Here is a 5,537-nt window from a genome sequence, read left to right as displayed (position 1 = left end):
CAGATTATGAGTCATACTTTACTCATCCATGTGGTCTCATGTCCTTTCTACAGACAGAAATTTCCTATATCTGCAATCGTATCAAATGCCAATGATAATTTATATTTTTCATAAAAAAATTACTCCTAAATTTAGCATACTAGAGTTTTACTAAAAACTTTTTACAAAATTGCTTAGAATAGTATACTATTATTTCAGGGAAAAAATGGTTAAATTCTAGAAGTATTTTAAAAGAAACAAGATTGCATTACCTTCAGTTACCTATGGCAGTGCATGTCAAACCTGAAGGTGCACACAGTCACCTGGAGATCTCACTAGAATGCAGATTCTGATTCGCAGGTCTGGGATGGGTGGGACACTGCATTTCTAACAAGCTGCCAGCTGATACAGATGCTACTGTCTTGGGACCACACTTCAAGGAGCTGAGACCTATAAACTAAGAAACTAGGCTAAGCGTAAATTAACTAAAGATGTCTCTTTTAGAACAAATATAGAAAATAGATAGGAACAATTTATTCAAGAAATATTTGGGGCGCCTGGGTGGCGCAGTCGGTTAAGCGTCCGACTTCAGCCAGGTCACGATCTCACGGTCCGCGTCAGGCTCTGGGCTGATGGCTCGGAGCCTGGAGCCTGTTTCCGATTCTGTGTCTCCCTCTCTCTCTGCCCCTCCCCCGTTCATGCTCTGTCTCTGTCCCATAAATAAATAAAAACGTTGAAAAAAAAATTAAAAAAAAAAAAGAAATATTTATTGAGTGCTTATAAACGATCACAAAGTGTATCAGATGCCGTGGTTCAGAGATGGAAGCCGGTCCCAGGTGTGAGGAATCTTCCAGTCTGAAAGGGAGAAACTAGATAAATAAACAATTACAACAGCCATGGGTGCAGTGATAGATAGGATCTTTGGGGGCCCGGAGGAAGGGTGGGGCAGGACCGGGTGGGTAATGAGACATGTGAGTTTCATCTTGAAATACACATAAGGACGAGAACACAGAGGGAAAGACATTTCTGATGCAGGGAAGTGCAGGGGCACAGATATAGCCCCTGATAGCTCATAAATCCCTCTGTAATTGCAAATTGTTCGGCGTGACTGGAACACAAGTGCCTGTGGGGGAGGGTGGAAAATGAAGCAGGGGGTGGGCAACAAGGAGGACCAGAAGGCTGGAGGAGCCTGAAGGTGATGAAGGGTTTTCAAAGAGAATCAGGTTTGCATATTGAAGAGACCATGCTAGCCTCTAGCCTCAAGCCTTGGGATGTGGGGAGAAAGGACAGCAGGTGCCGTAAGAACCACTGAAACCCAGGCAGCTTCTTTCTAATGCAGGACTTGAAATATACACATTTTAAAGCAAACAGTTATGTGAACCTGATAGCCTGAATACTACACACAGTAAAGGCTATGGAATATAATTAACATATCAGTGACTTGCAAATAGTATAGTCATCTACCTAGGGCTTGCAGAAAGCTTAATTTCCAAAGACAAAAAATTTTTGACCTAACACAATCAATTTTCCCTGCAAAACTGGGAGGGTAAAATTCAAAATAATCTCTGCCCTAAAAATCACAACTTCCCCATGCATAAATAAAATTCAGGGCTAAAAAAATCAATAAATAAAGGAAAAAATAAAATAAAATAAGTAGCAATGAGAAAAAAAATTCAGGCTGATGTAAAATGCTAGCTTTTTGCCCACCTGATTCATAACACTGTGTAGCCACAATGTGACAATGCAGGTGACCAGGTACCAGCAGGGAGGGCCCCACGGGGCTTTGCTGTTGTGTGAGCACTAGCAACTCCAGTTAAAGCTGGCCAACAATTCAACTAACTGCGCTTTGATGAAACCGTAAACCGTATTAACACGTCACAGTTTGAATTCCTGTGAATGTTCGGTGGGATGCATGTATACGAGGGCAAATCATTCTGATTTCCAATACTGCAATCTGCCTCCCAAATTGGAAGTGAAAGAGAGACAAATTCGGCCTCTGTTGGCAGAGGGGAGAAGAAAATGAGCCGGCAGGCAAAGGGTCAATATCCCGAGGCAGTGCAATTTGTCTGCAGCAGACAGGAGCAGGCTTGCGCGGGGGAGGCCCAGAGGCTCAATCAGAAACCACTGCGTGGCCCTCTGTCAAAGAGCCTGGCCACCCTGGGCTTTAATCCAACGGGTGAGACTCAGACTGTGGGGAGAAAGTCTAAATAAACATTACACTGATTAAGTAATCAGACACGGGCAAGTCAATAATGAGCAATTTTTAATATTTAATTATTTAATATTAAATGTAATACGGAAAGACCCAAGCACTGCCCCCGACTGTACTGTTTGCCCTTGTGTGGAGGCCACATTAAAATTCCAACTTGCATATTTAGATTCTCTGTAAATAAGGAGAATGATAATTAAAAAAATCACACAACAGTTTGCATCAGTCAGACATCTTAACCCCTCCTAATAAATTAATTGTATCGGTTCGTTTGACCTGCTCCTCGTAACAATCCGGAATAAGGCAGGCAGGAATTATCTTCCACCCAGTTTACAGAGAAGAAAACTGAGGTCCAAAGACAAGAAACATGTACCAAGTCACACAATAGTAGTACTATTTTATCCCCTCTTCGTGGCTCTGTGTGACACTTCGTACTTGAGAAATCACAGGGCAGGCATCTACTCCTTCTACACCAGTTTGTGCTTTCAAAGTAGAAACATATTCATATTGCCAAGAATATTGGAAAGTTTCACTTATGTTTTCCCACAGGTGGCAGTTCCTGCTTAGACTGATTGGTTTCCACACTCCTGAAAGCCACTTCCTTTCTGAATCATAGCAGAGTTGGCAATAGTTAAACTGTTTAGAAAGCCACTATTAAAACACAGCCATCTGTGCTGGGAACTAAGGATTGCAGAATTATAAGAGCACAACCTAATGGAAATGGCCAGGACAGTGGGAGCTGGGGGTGGCCCAGAACTGGGCCTTATGCACCCGCCATGTCCCACGTACTTGACCTCCTACATCCAGAGGAGGGGCCAAGCTGGACTCTGGCTCACCTGCAGGTATGAGGAAGAAGAGGGAGCCTTGTTCGTTCACAGCCATAGGCCACTCTTGCAGCTCCTTTTCATTCTCAGCCCAGTTTTCTCTGAGTTCACAAATACTTCCTCTAGACCTTCTGGAAAGGCCAGTCCAAAACCAGCAGGCTCCCTGAGTCTTCACGCGGAGCAGGATGTTACTTCCTTCCATTGGTCTTCATGGAAACCTCAAGGTCCCAGGACCCCACCCTGCCCATGGTTTCCAGTCTTTGCGGTGGTCAGTTTTCTGTGTCAACTTGGCTCAGCTGTAGCGCCAGTTACTTAACTAAACACTGATCTAGGTGTTGCTGTCGAGGTAGACGTGGTGAACATCTACAATCGGTTGACTTGAAATAAAGAGATTATCCTTAATAATACGGGTGGGCTTCATTCACTCCATTGAAAGATCTTAAGAGCCAAAACTAAGGTTCCTGGGCAAAGAAGAAATTCTGCCTCAAGGCTGTTGTATCAACTACTGCCTGAGATCCCTGCCCGACAAATTTCAGGCTCGAAGCCCCTACAATTGAAACAATTTCTTAAAATAAGTCTTTGCGTGTGTGCACGCGCACATGCGTGTTCATGTTTCCCGCACTCCGGTACCTCAGTGTCGGGAGGAAGGAGATCCTGCTGTTTCTCCTTGCCGTGTTCAGACCTCTACTCGTCCATGCTTTGTCAAACTTTGAAAAGGCACGAGGGAGGTATCAGGACGAAACCTCCGTTCCTCTGAGACTCGTCCTCCAGCTCCGCCACAGCCCCCTAGCAGAGGGGCTGGGGGCCACTACTGATGTCTTAGTCGCTCCGTGGCCTTCACGGAGACCGACTCTGGCCCCTAGATCACAGGCCTCTGCATCGACAGCCTCAGCTGCGATCACCTCCACCTGCACGCTTGTCTCTCACCCGTCCCAGTCCCCATGTCAAATGCCTACCCACCTCCCTTCTTGAGCGTTAGCGCCCGAGCATCTCACACTCAGTGTGTCCACATCCAGTGGACACACTCCTCCCTCTACACTCAGTTCCCTTCACGAGTTCCCAAGTTCAATGTATGGCTCTCCCGCCCAACTAGTCATGCCAGCCCAAACTGAAAAAGCACATATGCCCCTTCTCCCTCATCTCTGTATTTCCGACTCATGACCAAGTCTTCCATAAATATTTCTCAAATGTGCTGTACCTCTTCATCGCCCTGCCCCCCCGCCACCACCTTAGTTTGGCCTACCATTAACTCTCATTTAGACTGTTCCAAACTGTTGCTTTTGCTACAAAGGAGCCAGAATAATCTTTTCAAAATGCAAATCTGCTCATCGTCTCTGATTAAACCCCTTTAATGGGTTTTGTTACAAGGAAAAGCCCTGACCCCCCCCTCCCCCGCCCCCACCGCCTCCAGGTCACGCCACACCATGCTTCCCCTCCACTCACTCTGCCCCAGTCCCTTGAACTCACCATGCTGCCCACTCTACCCGAATTTCTCTGTCTTCCTTCTTAGCTTAGGTAACCTCTTTCATCCTGTAGGTCTGCCGGTTTATGTCCTCTGGGAGGCAGATGCCAAGATGGATTCAGGAGTACAGGAGATTTACCAGGGGGGACTTCCATGAGGAATAAAGGGAAGGGAAGCAGGCATAAGCTGGAAAAGCCTTTTGAGCAACAAACAAGGGTGCGACCCTGTGGAAGACCAGAAGGAAGGAAAAACCGGGTGAGAGTACCCTCAAACTGCAGTCCGACGTCTGCTCTGAGGAAGCCTGAGCCGGGTCCATGAGGATGAACAGTCCATGGAGACAGTGGCTTTGGTGTGAACGTTGTGTTGGGTCCCAAAGGTGCAGCAGCTGGAGGCTGTCAGCTGACTGGACAGCCATGTGACATACCTCCAGGACGGCCACAGATCTCACCTTGAACTCTGCACGTGTTTCAGCAAAAATACAAAAATGTTTCATGTATTTCAAGTTGATTCCTTAGGGGCGCCTGGGTGGCTCAGTTGGTTGAGCCTCTGACTTCTGCTCTGGTCATGATCTCAGTTCATGAGTTCGAGCCCCACCCACATCAGGCTCTGTGCTGACAGCTCAGAGCCTGGAGCCTGCTTCGGATTCTGTGTCTCCCTCTCTCTCGGCCCCTGCCCTGCTCTCTCTCTCTCTCTCTCTCTCAAAAATAAAGAAATAAACATTAAAAAATTTAAAAAAAGTAAAAATTAAAAAAAATAAAGTTTTTTTTTTTTGTTTTTTTTTTTTTGAGTGAGAGAAAAGTGCGTGCAAGCAGGGAAGGGACAGAGAGAGAGGGAGAGAGAGAGAATTCCAAGTAGGCTTTGTACTGTTAGTGTGGAGCCTGACGAGGGGCTCAAACTCATGAACCATGAGATGAAACTGAGCTGAAATCAAGAGTCAGATGCTTAACTGACTGAGCCACCCAGGACTCCCTTCATCCCATTTTCTAAATATTCTATAAAATATCACTTTTATTACAGAAGGGCGAGAGTTATAAATATGTGTGCTTGCTGTTAAACAGAACTC

At 45.8% G+C, this 5,537-nt stretch overlaps 1 long non-coding RNA gene across 2 annotated transcripts; it reads right to left on the bottom strand.

Moving 5' to 3' along the window:
• Positions 1-736: 736 nt before the first annotated feature.
• LOC147572553 (uncharacterized) lies at positions 737-4,367 on the bottom strand. Of its 2 annotated transcripts, XR_015245836.1 has the most exons (3): positions 3,643-4,367; positions 3,025-3,473; positions 737-834 (listed from the first exon to the last, which is right to left on the bottom strand). It is a non-coding gene; the product is annotated as an uncharacterized LOC147572553 (long non-coding RNA). The 2 variants fall into 2 exon arrangements; XR_015245835.1 differs by lacking the exon at positions 3,643-4,367 and having other exon boundaries at positions 3,025-3,632.
• Between the last annotated feature and the right edge of the window lie 1,170 nt (positions 4,368-5,537).

Source organism: Puma concolor, chromosome E4 (assembly GCF_028749965.1).
Source record: "Puma concolor isolate L17-30 chromosome E4, mPumCon1.1.hap2, whole genome shotgun sequence".
NCBI classification, from domain to species: domain Eukaryota; kingdom Metazoa; phylum Chordata; class Mammalia; order Carnivora; family Felidae; genus Puma; species Puma concolor.
Note: the sequence above shows the minus strand (reverse complement) of the source record. Positions and strands in the feature narration are given on the sequence as shown.